Here is a 16827-nt window from a genome sequence, read left to right on the forward strand (position 1 = left end):
GTGGTAAGTGGGTGCATGGTGAAATCTATGAGTATAATGACTGTAAGGATGGTGTGAAGACATGTAAGACTTTCCTCCAGGGATTTTCCTATTGGCTCAAGATGTCTAAAGTACCCTGTTCCCTGGAACGAGTTGGGTCATCTCTCTCTACTTTACTTTACCCATCCTAAAGAAGCCCACTGGGGGGTGTGGCTTGGAAGCCGATGGGACAGGCAGCGTGAGCGTCGAGCTCCGCGCCCGATCCCCGCTTTTATCCTGATTCCGGCTTCTCTCAGACCCCCAAGTAGAGCCAAGGAAGCATGGGGCGATCTGGTGTAGCTGGGTGCTGAGATCTGCCCGACTCTAGGCACGAGACGGTTGCCGGAGCGATTAGCTTGAGCGGGGGTGCCGACCGTCGGATGATCTAAAATGGCGTTGATCCCTGTCACCCACTCCGGGTGCAGAAACCAGTGCTGACGGCGGCACCTAAGAGCAGGGAACTGTGGCAGGGAGTGCGCGGACTACAACAGCGCTGAGCCCTGGAGCGTCCTGGCGACACTGCGGTGGGGTTACGGAGTACTGAAGTGCCTTGACAGGAGGCGAGCGAGTGCCCGGAGCGCTGCAGACAAGTGAAGGCTGGGACCGGAAGCTAGGCCTCTCGAGTTGGCGAAAGGCCCTGAGCGGTGTTAGGGCTGGGCCGGGCCGGCGGAGCACATAGACTGTGAACTGGAAAGCGATCCCGACTGCTGTTAGCGATCTGACTTCGCATCGCTAGGCGAGAGCCACCCCGGAGCGGAGGTGCGGGGGGAGCTGCTATGGTGCCATTAATTTGATTTGGACAACAGCGTGGGCACGGCGACAAAGGCCGGAGGTGTGCTATCGTCTGCAGCCATGGGCAAACCACGAACGCGAAAGGAAGAGGAGCAGCCACCATCTGATGCTGACCCCCTGCCTCCAGAGAATAGGGGCGAGCAGGAACTGCCACGAGATCAGGGAATTCAGCTCCAACTGGATAAAATTCTGGTGGATATTGCGGAATCTCGAGAGGCCCTCCAGCAAGATATTGCACAAGTTGCAACTGGTTTGGGTTTGCTACGAGCGGATCACTCGAAACTTGCTGATCGGGTAAAACAGAACGAAGTTGCTCTCCAGGAGATTGGCCCGGCGCAGACCACGCTCTCGGCGACAATGGTGGAAGTCCTGGACCGTCTAACGATGTTGGAACGGAGGGCAGAGGACGCGGAAGGCAGGAATAGATGCAATAACATCCGCGTGGTTGGCCTACCGAGAAAATTGAGGGTTCAGACATGGTGGCCTACTTGGAGAATTGGCTTCAAACCGCTGTGGCACCCGAAGGGCTGTCGAGATTCTATACCTTGGAGCGGGCGCACCGAGTACCGGCTAGGCCACCGCAGTAGGGGTGGCCAGTGGTGGCGCGACTATTGCACTTTCGAGACCGCTGACGGCGGCACCTAAGAGCAGGGAACTGTGGCAGGGAGTGCGCAGACTACAACAGCGCTGAGCCCTGGAGCGTCCTGGCGACACTGCGATGGGGTTACGGAGTACTGAAGTGCCTTGACAGGAGGCGAGCCCTTCGGAGGGCCCGCAGCGATGGTCCCTATCAGGTGGACAACAGCAATGTCACACTCTTCCCAGACTAATCCTTTGACCCCCAGCGGCGCCGTATGTCTTACCAAGCGGTCAAGAAGGAGTTGAGAGCGGAAGGATTCAATACTCTCTGTTTTCCCAGCCAAACTGCGTATAATCCTCGATGGGAAGACCCACTTTCATGAGACGCCGGAGGATGCCTGGGAGTGGTTGGAAGCTTATAGGGCAGGCAAGGACGGCCAAGATGGCAAAGAGCAGAAGCTGACTAAAGACTCTCAGCCTCGGAGGTCCTGGAGGTTGCGACGATGCAGGCGCGGTCTTCAGAAGCTATCCACATCGCAGACGGCCATGGAACGCAGGGGGGCCCCAGACGCGGTGACTGCGCTCTCCGGGGACCTGCCGGGGGCCACGCCGGAGGCATCGGACTTTGGTAGCGACAAGGGGCAGTCGGAGGCGGAGACCTCCGGGACGAACGATACCCATTTACCGACTGTCACGCCTGGAACTGCGGATGGGCTGCTGGATGAGTAAACTCTGTACTGTTCACAAGACTGGGTGTTCGCCCTAGTACGATGCACTGCAATGCTTGATTATCGGGGGTGGATGATGGAGGGTTGGAGAGTGGGAGGCTGGGAACCGGGGACAGGAATGATCATGATCGGGGCTGGAGCGGGGATGATGATTGCGGGGGGTGCCAGGGGGACTGGGAGGTTTTGCACTTTTAGGGTTTGTTGGGGCAGATGTTGGCTGGGTTTTGGCTTACCGCAGACCGTCTCTAGGCTCTATCCTACCCCCACCGGATGGTCACAGTTAGTTAGTTGGCCTTAGCTTGCTCGAGGCTTATAGTTGGGATAGTTTGGATGGGATTCACTATGTTGGTGCCTGTTCTGGGGGGGGTGATGAACGGGAAGGGGGGGAAGAGTTGGCGGATGGGTATGTTTTGATTTGGGGATGTTGCCTGCTGCTGAGCTTTACCAAGAAACTGGCGCTGCTGGGCGTTGTGTGCTGGTGTCCTGTAGACATTCCCTGGTGGCCGAAGGGAGAGGGCCGCTCTGTGCGGCTTTTGACTTGCAGCTATGTGTTTGTTACCTGATGTGAAATGTGTAACCTGGAATGTTCGGGGATTGCACTCCATGCAGCGCAGATACAAGGTCCACTCATACCTAGTCCGCAGGGGCGCACAGGTGGCTCTTCTCCAGGAGAGTCATTTGAATAGGATTGAGGGGCTTGCATTGCAGCGTAGATGGCGAGGGCAGCTATTTTACACCACTTATTCAGCCTTTGCACGAGGGGTCCTGATCTGGGTTAGGGCTGGGGTTCCATTCCAAGTATTAGACCAATTAATAGACCCTGAGGGCCGGTATGTAGCGGTTAGAGGCCATCTGTATGGGCGTGAGGTGACCCTCTGCAGTATTTATGCTCCTAATGTGGAACAAGCACCCTTTCTGGAGACTCTTTCGACTGCGCTTGCGGACTATTTTACGACGCCGGTGTAAATGGGGGAGACTTTAACTCAGTAACTGATGTTGTTCTGGATAGATCCCATCCTCCGCTGCCCACGGCCCCGATTAATAAGTTGGCTAGAACTCGGGCCTGCTGGCAAGATAACTGCGGACTTATTGATATTTGGCGAGCGCAACATCCGGTGGATCGGGATTACTCATATTATTCGGCCTTGCACGATCTGCACGTACGGCTGGATGCCATTTTGTGTAGTACTGGTCTGGCGCCGCTGGCGGCTAGTAGCGAATATCTAACACGCACTATCTCTGATCATAATCCGCTCTTGATAAACTTCTGTTGGGTGGCGGAACGCCCCAGAATCCCTACTTGGAGATTGCGCCCGGAGATGCTCGAAGATCAGGTCTTCCGAGCGGAACTGGGAGATGGGGTGGAACACTATTTTGCAGAGAATGCGGGCTCCGCTACGACGGTGGCTCTGGAATGGGATGCCTTTAAGGTGGTGGTCCGTGGGAACTGTATAGCCAAGTGGGTGGGAGTTAGGAAGCTATTGTTGCAGGCCATCGAAGTGGGCGAGGGGGCCCTGCACGAGGCTGGAAGGCCCATTCGGACGGTTCCGCAGCACGCGCGGAGGTCCTTGCTCGGAAGGAGGCGGTAGCGGTGGAGGTGGAGTGCCTATGGTGTTTTGATCATTGAGCTTATTTGTCTCGCGCGCACACGGAGCGAGACAAGGTAGGCACCTTATTGGCCTGGTTGGCTGACCCTACTCCTCGCTGCGTACCCATTTTGGCGCTAGCTTCACCCTCGGGTAGGTTGGATTATGAACAGCACCTCATAGGCAACCACTTTCGCTCCTTTTACGCGGCTCTTTACACCAGCCAACTGCAGACTGGTACGTGGATGCCCAGGAGTTTCTGGGGGGCCTGGAGCTCCCTACCATTGAGGAGCAGGAGGCGGAGGCCCTTGGCCAGGATATTACACTGTCTGAAATTCGTTGCGCCATTAAACAATTGGCACGCAACAAGACGCCGGGCAGTGATGGATTGCCTATTGAATTTTATCTGACCTATATGAATCTCCTAGCTCCCAGATTACTGGCGATGTACCGGGAGGCCAGCCAGACGGGAATGCTGCCGGCTTCCACTAGGGAGGCCATAATCGTCCCGCTCTTAAGCCAGGAAAACCACCAACCGATCCGGCAGCGTACCGGCCCCTCTCTATGCTAACCGCTGATTATAAAATCCTGAGCCGGGTGCTAGCCACTAGACTCCTTCCTTTTATGACACGATTGGTGCATCCAGATCAAGCGGGCTTTATTCTGACGCGTAATACGGCTGATAGTATACGCCGGCTGGTCAGGATATTGGATGGCGGCCGGGGAATGGAGGGGCAAGCGCTACTCCTCTCGGTTGACATTGATAAGGCGTTTGATAGCCTTGGGTGGCCCCATTTCTTCTCAACTATGACGGCGTTTGGGCTTGGTGCCGGGTATGTCCGTTGGACTGCTATATTGTACTCTTCAGCGAAAGCCAGGGTTCGAGTGGGCAGGGTGGTTTCTGATTCCTGGCCGGTGGAGCGGGGCACCTGGCAGGGTTGCCCGCTCTCCCCGCTGTTGTTTGCTCTTGCAATGGAGCCATTGGCAGCGCGCGCTAGAATGGGGGAGGCGTATCGCGGCCTTTAGCTACGTGGTCAGGCTCATTATATTTCACTTTATGCGGACCATCTCCTGATGTTTCTGGGAGATGCTGGGGATGCCCTGGCAGGGGCGAGGACTCTTCTTGACCGCTTCGGGGACATCTCGGGATTGCGGGTTAACTGGGCTAAGACCTGTGTTTTCCCAGTGACTGTTGCGTGCGACCCGCTGAGTTACCGTCCGATCTGGTGTGGGAGCCGAGGTGCCTTCCCTATCTGGGAACGCAGATGTATCATTCCCTGGAAGATCTCCTTGAGGGTAACATTGGGAGAGCCATTAGGGGCTTGAGAGGTAGCATAAGATTTTGGGGGACCCTGCCGCTGTCGGTGGCAGGCCGTGTGGCGCTGCTAAAGATGGTAGCACTTCCTCGCCTGCTGTATTTCTTCAGGACCCTACCAATACGCATACCGGTTGCCTCTTTTCGGCAACTGCACTCTGTGACGAGTGACTTCATCTGGGGCGTCGGACGGCGTAGGGTGGCGCTAGATACTTTGATGCGGCTGAGAGCTGAGGGGAGACTGGCTTCCCCGGACTTTGAACTATATTACCTGGCTGCGCAGTTTCAGATCCTCACTCGAGCAGTGGCGCTAGAGTTTAGGGGCCCGGAAGGGCGGCCTGCACCGGAAGTGCCGAGGCATGTTCTGTCGTTCGTGATCTTGCAACAGAGACTGGGGACTTCTGGGCTCTCGATGCTGGGGTGCACCCTGAGGCACTGTTGGAAACGGTTCCACAATAGAATTGGAGGGCAGCGCCCTTATGCGCCTGAGATACCGCTGGGTATGTGCACGGCGCTGCCTCATGGTGGAGATTGGTCCGGACTTGCGGAATGGGAGGACCTGGGCCTGCAGATGGTGGGTGACCTCTATGCGGACGGGGTGCTGCTGCCCCATGGCACGTTGCAGGAGACCTTTGGGCTCCCCCGTGGCCACTTTCTGATGCATGCGGCCTTTATAGGTGCTATACAGAAGTATTGGGGCGCAGGCCTCTCGGAGCCGCCGATGAGCGGAGCGTGCAAGTATGTAGTAATGGCGGCGGGCACGTATAAAGCGGTTGCCTGCCTTAATCGCCGGATGCTGGGGGAAGGACTCCGCCCGTTGCAGAGGCTACGGGAACAATGGGTAGCGGACCTGGCAGGGACGTCCCGGACACGGCTTGGTTGCAGATTCTTAAAGGAGCGTGGAAGGGTACCAGAAACGCTAGGTTCCAACTTATTCAATTTTTTATACTACATAGGGCATACCTCACACCAGCTAAAATTAATCAGTACTTCCGGACAGATACTGCGGCCTGTCCCCGCTGCCGGTTACGGGATGCGGACCTAGGCCATATGCTGTGGGGAGGAGAGAACCGGGTTGCTCTGTGAGGTGACTGAGCGGCAGATTGCTAAGGATAAAGGTGCCTGCCTCTTACATTGGTTCCCGCACACTAGTAAGAACAAACTGACGAGTAAATTTATAGATCTGGGATTTATCTTGGCAAAGAGGGAAATTACATCACATTGGAAGGCAGCGGCTGGCCCTAGTTTTGATAGATGGAAAGCAGCGATGCTCATGTGGGCGGGTAGCGAGAGCTCTGTTAGGTTGCAGCAGGCCCACAGATCCCACAGTGATAGGGCGCTGGAAGCGGCGCGGGCGTGGGAGACCTTGGTGGTGGAGCTCCGGACGCCGGACGTAAATGCAGGTTCGGACTCCGACTCATTAATGGAGGAGGGGCGGTCTGGGGCAGCTCTCACCGAACCTGGGAAGACTAGTGTGGGGGGTGGCCCTTGATCTCCGGGGGGTTCAATTGATTAATATCCGCCATGAGTGAGAGCACCTGTACACACACACTATAAGAGAGCGATGTTACAACGCCATTCATTGCTTAGGTATTAGCGCCTGCAGCAGGGTTGGGGGGTGGGAGGATAGACAGATACTGAGGATGGTTGCAAATGGGGTATTAAACAAAGAACCTGAGTCCTGAATTCGTTATGTTATCCTGTCGACTGCTGGGGATGCCTCTTGCAGTGCCGTCATGGCACCGGGGTACACGCCTTGCTGTAATGCTGGACTAATGTTAACACTTATTTTCCTGCGCAGTGTTGGACTCTGGTTCTAATGATGATTCCTCCGATGTATCATGTCTTGTTTGTTTGTCTTTAAAATAATAAAAAGATAAAAAAAAAAAAAAAGAAGCACACTCTGGATGCCAGTGAACTAGGAAACTATCGTCCCATTTCACTGCTGCCCTAATTTGGGAAAGTTCTCGAGGCCCTGGTAAATAAACAACTAACACGCTATCTAAAAAGCTATAAGCTTCTTGATTCTTGCAATGAGGGTTCCGAGCGACACATAGTACTGAAACAGCGGTAGTTGAAATGGTAGATAACATCAGGCAGGCCTTGGACAAAAGAAAATCAGCTATTCTGGTTCTATTAGACCTGTCAGCCGCTTTCAACACCATCTCCCATGACATTTTGTTACAGCTGCTCTGGGAGTTGGGGGTTCGAGGGAAGGCCTTGGACTGGTTTAATAGTTATCTCAAGGATCGCTCCACCACTGTGCATCCTGGTCCACTGGCTGCGTGCAACAGAGCAGTATGTATTGGGGAACAACCCTTGACCCTTCCAGGTAGGTCGCTCCTCCTCCGCACAGCACCGCCTGTGTGTCCCTGCATCAGCTGCTGCTGCTGAGGAAGTTCGAGGCCCTCCTCACCAGCAGGCTACCACCTGCGCCTCATCCCTGGTGGCCAGTGGTAGGCCGTAGGTTTGTTCATCCTCCATTGTATTGCCTTTATTTTCTTTCATTGCTCCCTTTGTAGTGACTGCATTTTCATTGTTGTGTCTGTGACTGCTGTTGTCTGTCTCCCCCGCTGCCTGTACGTGGTCTGTGCCCATTCTCTCCCTCTGTGCCCCTCTCTGCCCCGTGTCTCTTTGCCCGTTTTTGCCTTCTATTGCTTAGCTGCCCCTGCATTTCTGTGACCTTTTTGCCTTCTGTGCCACTCGTTTCCCCCTGTTTTTTGTCACCTTTCTGCCCTTTCTTGTGACCTTTGTGCCTCTGTGCCACTCATTTCCCCCATTTTTTGTGGCCTTTCTGCCCTCTGTGCCACTCGTTTCCCCCCGTTTTTTGTGACCTTTTCTGCCCTTTCTTGTGACCTTTGTGCCTCTGTGCCACTCGTTTCCCCCATTTTTTGTGACCTTTCTGACCTTTCTTGTGACCTTTGTACCTCTGTGCTACTCGTTTCCCCCAGTTTTGTGACCTTTCTGCCCTTTCTTTTGACCTCTCTGCCTCTGTGCCAATAGTTTCCCTCGTTTTTTTGTGACCTTTCTGCCCTTTCTTGGGACCTTTTTGCCTGTGTGCCACTCATTTCCCCCCGTTTTTTGTGACCTTTCTGCCCTTTCTTGTGACCTTTGTTCCCTCTGTGCCACTCGTTTCCCCCCGTTTTTTGTGACCTTTGCTGCCCTTTCTTGGGACCTTTCAGCCTCTGTGCCACTCGTTTCCCCATGTTTTTGGACCTTTTCTGCCCTTTCTTGAGGCCTTTGTGCCTCTGTGCCACTCGTTTCCCCCCATTTTTTGTGACATTTCTGCCCTTTCTTGGGACCTTTTCGCCTTCTGTGCCACTCGTTTCCCCGCGTTGTTTGTGACCTTTCTGCCCTTTCTTGGGACCTTTTTGCCTTCTGTGCCACTCGTTTCCCCCTGTATATTTGTGACCTTTTGCCCTTTTCGTGACCTTTCTGCCTTATGTGCCACTCGTTTCCCCCTCAATTGTTGTGCCCTTGGCCTTCTGTTTCCTTCGTTGCCCCTTACCGCTGCGCCCCCTGTGGCCCCGGCCCCCCAGACTGCCCATCCGCTGCCCCCACCTCCCGCCTCCCAGCTGCTCCTCACTCCCACCTCCGCATATAGGTCGGCCGCTGCGCGGTGAGGAGAGCGACCCTTCCAGGTAGGTCGCTCCCCCTCCGCACAGCACCGCATGTGTGTCCCTGCCCCAGCTGCCGCTGCTGAGGAAGTTTGAGGCCCTCCTCCACCCGCAGGCTACCACTTGCGCCTCATTCCTGGTGGCCAGTGGTAGGCTGTAGGTTTGCTCATTCATTGTATTGCCTGTATTTTCTTTCATTGCTCCCGCTGTAGTGACTGCATTTTCATTGTTGTGTCTGTGACTGCTGTTGTCTGTCTCCCCCACTGCCTGTACATGGTCTGTGCCCGTTCTCTCCCTCTGTTCCCCTCACTGCCCCCGTGTCTCTCTGCTCGGTTTCCCTTCTGCTCCCCTCGGTGCCCCCGTGTCTCTCTGCCGGGTTTTTCCTTTTGCTCCCCTCGTGGCCCCGTGTCTCTCTGCCCGTTTTTGCCTTCTGTTGCTTAGCTGCCCCAGCATTTCTGTGACCTTTCTGCCCTTTTTTGTGACCTTTGTGCCCTCTCTGCCACTCATTTCCCCCTGTTTTTTTTTTTGACCGTTCTGCCCTTTCCTGGGACATTTCTGCATCTGTGCCACTCGTTTTCCCCGTTTTTTGTGACCTTTCTGCTCTTTCTAGGGACCCTTCTGCCTTCTGTGCCACTCGTTTCCCCCCATTTTAAGGTCTCGACCTCTGCCAATGCGCGTGCGCATTGCAGATGTCAAGACACATAGAGGCGGAACAGGAAAGCTGACCAAGAGGGCTTTGGCAGGCGGATTACGCTGAGTCCATCATCGCATCAGACCCGCCACAGCAATGCCAAGATCTTCACACTTCAAAGGAATGCTCTCCCCCGCCCCCTCTGCACAATGCCTCGCTCCCATTTGCTCTCCGTCTCTCCGTGCTTACTGCAATGTGCCCCATGACACATAGCACTGTTTTTGGCGCTTCCGACTTCAAAGGCTAACGCTCCCCCCCCACAGCAATGCCGAGGGCTTGTTTCAGAAAGTCGGTGTGCTTGATGCTGTAGTGTTATAGGTGACCATTGGTCTCCCTGACGGGGTTTTTCAGGCACTATGGCATCAAAACTATTTCTCTTGTTCTAATTGAGCAGTGTAACTTTTTTTTTAAATCTAATCCTATCAAATCTGTAGAGAACAATATCAACATGCGGCTTGCTGAATGGAAGGAATCTGGCCTCATATCTGACCAGGAGTCCAGATTTTTGATGGCTAACAATTCACGGTATCCTTGCATTTATGCACTGCCCAAGGTGCACAAGGGTGGGGTCTTTCCTCCCGGTAGGCCCATCATATCGGGGAATGGAGGGCCCACTGAACACATGGCAGAATATGTTGATTTATTTCTTCAACCCATGGTGCAGAATCTGCCATCATACCTGAAGGACAGTAGGGAGCTCCTCTGTAAGTTAGAGGATGTGACTTGGGACCATGACAATTTTACCTTTGTAACAATGGACGTAGAGAGTCTCTACACCTGCATTACATTAGAAAATGGCTTACGCTCACTAAAATACTATTTATATCAACGTAATGCGAGTCATTTAGAACACAGCAATATGCTGCTCTCTATGTCAGAACTTATTCTTACACATAATGTGTTTCTACATGATGGTGACTGGTACATCCAGAAACGTGGTACTGCCATGGGTTCCAGGTTTGCTCCATCTTACGCTAACCTTTTTATGGGTCTGTTTGAGATGGAGCATGCCTGGGGCCGTGGCGCAAGGGACTGGATCGAGCATATTCTTTTTTATGCTCGGTACATTGACGACGTTTTTTTGATTTGGAAGGGTAGCAGTGAGGAATTAGATCAGTATTTTGCTTTCTTTAACGACAATGGACGTAACATCAAATTGACCATGACCAGATCTAAGGATGAAATTTTCTTTTTAGATTTGAAACTGTACGCAAAGAATGGGATCATCCACTGTGATCTGTATAAAAAACCCACCTCGTGCAATAGTGTGTTGCGGGCAGACAGCTGTCACCCTAAAAATACCATAGATGCCATCCCGTTTGGAGAGATGACACGGGTACGGCGTAATTGCAGTGAAGAGGAAAACTTTGAGAGGGGGATACGACAGGTGACTCACAACTTCAAAAGAAGAGGGTATGATCTAGAAGTTCTTAAAAAAGCAGAAAACAAGATAAAAAAGAAAAATAGGAGTGAGACTCTTACGACCCGAGCCCCCAAGAGGGAGAAGTCTTTTAGCCAACAATGTACCTTTATAACTGAATATGGCCTATATAGTAACCATATTTATAATCTGCTTCGGAAACACTGGCACCTGCTAGTGTCAGAATCTATCCCCAGGGACATTGTGCCTGCCAAACCCAGGGTGGTCTATAAAAAAGGAACATCCATTAAGAACATGATTTGTCCCAGCTATACTAAACCGGTTAAGACAATGATCACCACATGGTTGCCTGTTAAAACGGATGTTTTTTATATATGTGGCAACTGTTCCGTTTGTGAATTTGGTCTTAATAAAATCAAGACGTTTAGGTATAATGGTCCTAAGGAATAAACTTTAAGGGGAATGATCAATTGCAACACGACACATGTGGTGTATGCCCTCATTTGTCACTGTAAAATGATATACGTGGGCAGTAGCACCAGGAACCTTAAAAAGCGTATTCAGGAACATGTCCGTGACATAAAAAACCGGGATGTCCGCAGTCCTGTGGCACAACATGTATCGGAATGCCATCCCGATCACGACACCATTACATTTCATGCCATTGATCATGTGGCCTGTAATGTAAGGGGTGGAGACAGATGTTTACTTCTAAGACAAAGGGAATCGCGCTGGATCTGTAGATTGAGAGCGGTTCAGCAGGGAATGAACACCAATAATGAGTTTCATTTTTTCCTATAGGGCTCTATGGGTATCAGTACTAGATCTGCCACCTTTGCTCTCCTATCATAATGTTTTGTAACTTTTAATTTATTTAGTTTTTTCTTATAGGGCTCTATGGGTATCAGTACTAGATCTGCCGCCTTTGCCCTCCTATTATAACGGTCTGCATTTTTAAACTCAATGCGGTAAACAGATATCATTCTGCCTGCTCTCTATTTACTTAAGCCCTGTGTTTTGGGCTCTTTGCGTTGTCTTTGCAAATGTAAAACTGATTTCATGTATGTACTTTTGGAAATGCCTAAACACCTAGTATACAATATATTTTATCTTGTATTTGTTTAATAACTGTGCTGGGACATTGCTTTCTTTTTTCTCAATACTAGATAAGTATGAATCAGGGTGTTTTGTCTAACCCTGGGCGAAGAACTACGCTCCGTTCGCGGAGCTTGCGGAGTTTTGGCAGCTCCGCGTTTTACGGAGAACGCGAAGCTGTCGATTACTCCGCGATCCGGTGCGTAGCGTAGTTCTCGCGCGCTGAATAACATTATCGCGTGCGCCGGGGGTAAGTTTGCGCGATATTTGACGCGATCACGCACTTTGGAAATAAGGGAACGCAAGCGGGCGGGACAAACCTCTTGAGTAACTTAGCGCGCTAGCTATCTCGAGCATGCAGGCAGCGCCCCGAACACGCGCACCGCGCTCCCGAAGACGAAAAACGGCACGCGAACGGGTCTAGCAAGCTACTACGCATGTCCGCGGAGCTACGCGAAGGTCGCGGAGTGCAACTGCGTCTTCGCGTAGCTCCGCGGAGTGCGACTCCGCGAACTACGCCCAGGGTTAGTTTTGTCTAGATAAGAATAATCTAGTATTATTATGCTCATGAGGACTTTTTTTTCCTCCGGTGAATTTGGAACTATGTGTATTCGCCCTGTTTCATTTAATGTTATACCGTGTTTTTGCACACATAATGTCACTTAAACAGTCTTTGACATATCAAACTTGTTATCTTATCTAGTTCATATACGTTATATTTTGAACTTTTGTCACGATAGCAGGACTATCCATCCTCTATATATTGGGTTGCCATAATAGGCTTGCTATTTGTGAAAAATAGGTTCTGGCAATAACTGTTTGCATGGGACATACTTGTTAGTATCCCTGCTCCTTTACTTAATCGGCGATTTTTGACCACTCCAAGATGGCGCCTGTCACGGCACTTATTGTGCTGTAAGGGCTAATGTATTCTTGAGGCCATGGGCTCATTTACGAAAACTCTTAATCTCAGGTTTATGCCAGCGCATGGCTATATTATTTGGTGGCTTCATTACCTAAATATTTTGTTTTCTACCAACATACTTTAACTTTATAAATATAATTTTATGCTTATGATGGACAATGACGATACTATAAGGTGACTTTATCACTTGTAAACTTTACTCATACTAGCATGCGTGAACTCTCGAAATGCACTATCAAATTGTAGTTATCCGCGCAGGGTATATAGGATTTGAACGTTTAAAGATGGTGGCCGCTGTCTGTTCACTCTACGATGTGATCGGGAGACCGATAACAGGCCGCCCGTTTCTTACGAATTTTCCATTAACATCTATCGGTGTCCTACATCTAATGCATAGTCTGAAGTTGGATGTGACATTTGTCATCTGGGGACTTTTCGAAATTTGTTTTTTCTCACTTAACGTGTGGTTTGGTATCAAGGGTTCGTTTCTTTCTCACTGCTCTAAGATGGCGGCGCTTTTTTCGTATTTTAGTCGGTAATTATTAATCCTCAATTAAGACTAATTGATTTAATTAATCAATTAGTATACCTATATATACTGTGTATTTGGAGCTGGTATTTCGAACCAGAAGGCCACAACGCGATGCTCCTGTATGTTCCAGCCCCTTGGTGAGTTACACTCTGTGCACTGACCCTAATCTCCCCTGTTAAATTGTGAATGAAACTTTGACATGTTTAGCTCGGTTTAGAGACTTTTTATATTACAATTTAGTCTTTGTTTGTTCAAAACTGGAATTCAAGTCTAGATTGCCTGATCACTTTGACAATAGGGGTTGCATGCATATGTAACTATGGTTTTAGTCAAGGACCAGTATACCTTACCTAAACTGGCGGATCCTTTGCACTGAATACAGTATAACAACTGCCTGATTCTTTGCTTGAATATATCAGGGCTTATATGCATCCCTGCGAATACCTTTTGGAGGTGTATGACTGAAGTCCCTTTTCGAAGTGAATTTCGACTATCCTTGTCCTAAATGCACTAGTATCTATTTGTACATTATATTATATAAAATCAAAGGTTTTTTGTAACCTAAGTGGGAACTTGAGCCGTAAATGAATGTATAGAGGTCTTTCTCTTGATAAGTCTGTTGTTCTGCTGTCTTTTGACCAATTGACCTAGGACTTGGAATGATTAACTGATATGTTTGTGATATATCTTAAACTACAGAATTGATATACTTCTCTTCACAAATTAATATATTTGTTTTGGAAATTTCTCCTTAGACCTCACTGTGGGCCTGCTTTTGTCTTTTTGTCTACACTGACCGTTACTAGGATCTGTGATCCTGCCTATGACCTTTTCAGTGAGTACACACATTATCTGATTCTAGAGGGCTCCTTTTTAGGTTTTTTTTCTAATAATATAGTGCAGTGACATGGAAACATGTAGGTTTTAGATTATTACAACTTGACTTCCCAGTCACAAACCAATGTTGAATACAACGTTTGTTTTAATATTTTGAAATTGATACAAATACAATTAGGACTTGTTTATATATATATATTTTTTCATGCATTATGATATTAGGAGATTACCTCTGATATATGTTGTGGCAATTTTGTTAACAGATTAATAATAGAAAATCCCTGATAACCTGACCGGGACGTATGTGAAAAAGCGAAATCAGAAAGATTATTTGAAGGTATTCTTCAGAAGACGTGCTTTTCTTTCAATAATAATGTTGTGTATTTTAAAGCTATCATCATTAATTGAAAGTTCATCTTTTTGGTTTGTATCAACAAATTGACATTATTTTCCAAAAACCAAACAGCTGGGGCACTCCATGTCATATATCGTGATGACAGAAATATGCTTTGATTCCTTTATTAAACTGATTGCATCACTGTTATCCTGTTTGTATATTCTTTTAATATGGAATGTAAATGTTTTCCCATATCTGTAATATGTGTTTTTAATTAGTGACTGGACCCCTTGATTTATTCTGGTTCTGCTATTTTTCTTTGGTTTAGGGTGTCTTTGTATAGACAGACTGTGTGATGTATTAACTTTTGTAATATATGTTTTTGTATGTGTTTTGTATAGCCCTGAAGAAGTCCGGCAACGGACGAAACGCGTCGGCTATTTGCAACTATCAAAAAAAGAAAAGAAAGAATAAAAACTGAATAAAAGAAAGAAAACCAAAGTCACAACATTGTGTGTCTTTTGTGAACGTTTGGGAAAACTAATACTATGTTCATCTGTATGTTCTTTTCTAAACAACTGTTTTGCTATGGTGCATAATTTCTGAAGGGTGCTGTCCAATTTAAAAAATCAGTAACTTTTTTTTTCAAACTAGCCTACAGTATTTTCATACAGGGAAAACCGTTGGCTTCTTGTTTTTATTGCGGTCTCTCGTAATTTAGAGCCGATTAGGTAACTATTTTGGCAAACCCAGTTTCAACCCGGGTGTGCAGACAAAAGCAATTTGAATACGTACATTCTCATTCATATTGTGCTTGCTTGCACTTGCTTTCCCTTTTCAAACAGGGTCCGCCTCCCCCCTTACCACCCGTGAGTCTGCCCCTCCACCAGCCGTCAGTCTGCCCCCCCACCACCTGTGAGTCTGCCTCCCCCCAGGGAGTCTGCCTCACCACCTTTCCTCCCTTACCACCCGTGAGTCTGCTTTGACACTGTGAATCTGCCCCAGCGAATCCGCTCCCCCCCTTATACCGCCCGTGAGCCTGTCTTTCCTTCCATTAACGCCCCTGTGAGTTTGCTCTTACTCCAAACCCCCCCATTAGTCAGATTGCCCCACCCACGGGCTTTGACCCCTCAAGACTGCCAACTTCCTTCCGTAGTGTGCGCCCTCTCCAGTGACTAACCATCCCAGGGGCTGACAAAATGCCATCCGTTACACTGCTTTCTGCCTAAGGAACTCATCCCTCGTCCCAAATCCGTTCCCCACTGCCAATCCCAGGGACTGCGTCCGTGTTATATGCACAGCTCATGTTTTCATGCTGTTTAACTTCATCTTGATGTTAATTGAAGAATACACATTTCTAAAGCATTAGTAGTGTTTGTTTATTTCGCAGTACGTACTATTAGTATTCTTTTACAAAGTACCAAATGCTTGGCTTTTGGCGTCTTTTGCCTTCTATTTTCGCTACGCCATTTCTCACATTACTACGGTTTTCACATTTCACAGCCCGCATTTTTAGTGATATCTGCGCCGCTGTAGCAACTAATTGAAACTTTTGCTTCTTTGTGCATTCCGTTTGAGCTACGTTCTTTCGCAAACAACATTTTTTGGATTTTCACATTTAGTACTCTGCATCTTTGCTGCTTTGCTTAGTATTACAGCCGCACCCAAGGACTTCACAGGTCTTCATTACATTTGCTGTAAAGCGTGGCGTCCGACTTGTTTTTATGTCTGCGCCTCTGTCTCTGTGTGTGCGTTTCTGTGTGCATGTCTCTGTCTTGTTTTTTTTCCACCGCTCTCTACCCGAAACCACTGTGTCACTTATTCTCCCCGTGTCGTCCCCCAGCCCCTTACCCGTCCCACAACATTGCTCGTTTAATTTGAGGTTGTCCAACAACAATGCGCTTATCTTGTTACGCAGAGCCTCCTCTAAAAGGCTGGACCATGTTTTTGCTTTCAGATGCTGCCAGTGTTAATGTGTGGGCACTAGTATGAGAAGTGGCTAAGACCCAAGGGGACTCTTTAAAGCAGTCTGCTCGTTTTTTTATACAAAGAAAATTAGCTCACCTGCCTTGCCTGTGTTTTTATTACACTTTGGTGCAGTTTCATTTTTAATCGCACTCCATTGCTGCATTGTTTTTCTTACACCGAGCCTTTATGGAAATGCTGGACCACACTTTCTCTTTTAGTTAGAAGCTTGGTCATGTTAAATGTAGGCTAACACCTATGTGTCCACTAAAATGATGGGACGGTCATCCCATTAAACTTCAGCCACCAGTACTTCTAAAACGGAGGAGCTGGCTGCACATGAGTCCAGTTATTGTTGTACCATTGTTGTTTCATTTATTTGTTTGGGCAATAAACACTGGTCGATTTGTTAACATTTTATTAAGCAGA

General features: G+C 49.0%; 1 long non-coding RNA gene across 1 annotated transcript in view; it reads left to right on the forward strand.

Annotated features, from left to right (window-relative positions):
• LOC144767428 (uncharacterized) overlaps positions 1–14941 on the forward strand; it is a 36501-nt gene extending 21560 nt beyond the window's left edge. Inside the window, exons 3-5 of the long non-coding RNA XR_013598199.1 lie at positions 14015–14094; positions 14360–14433; positions 14835–14941. This is a non-coding gene — a long non-coding RNA (uncharacterized LOC144767428). The remainder of the gene's footprint in view (positions 1–14014; positions 14095–14359; positions 14434–14834) is intronic.
• The last annotated feature ends 1886 nt before the right edge of the window (positions 14942–16827 follow it).

The sequence above is a fragment of the Lissotriton helveticus genome, chromosome 7 (genome assembly GCF_964261635.1).
Source record: "Lissotriton helveticus chromosome 7, aLisHel1.1, whole genome shotgun sequence".
NCBI classification, from domain to species: Eukaryota; Metazoa; Chordata; class Amphibia; order Caudata; family Salamandridae; genus Lissotriton; species Lissotriton helveticus.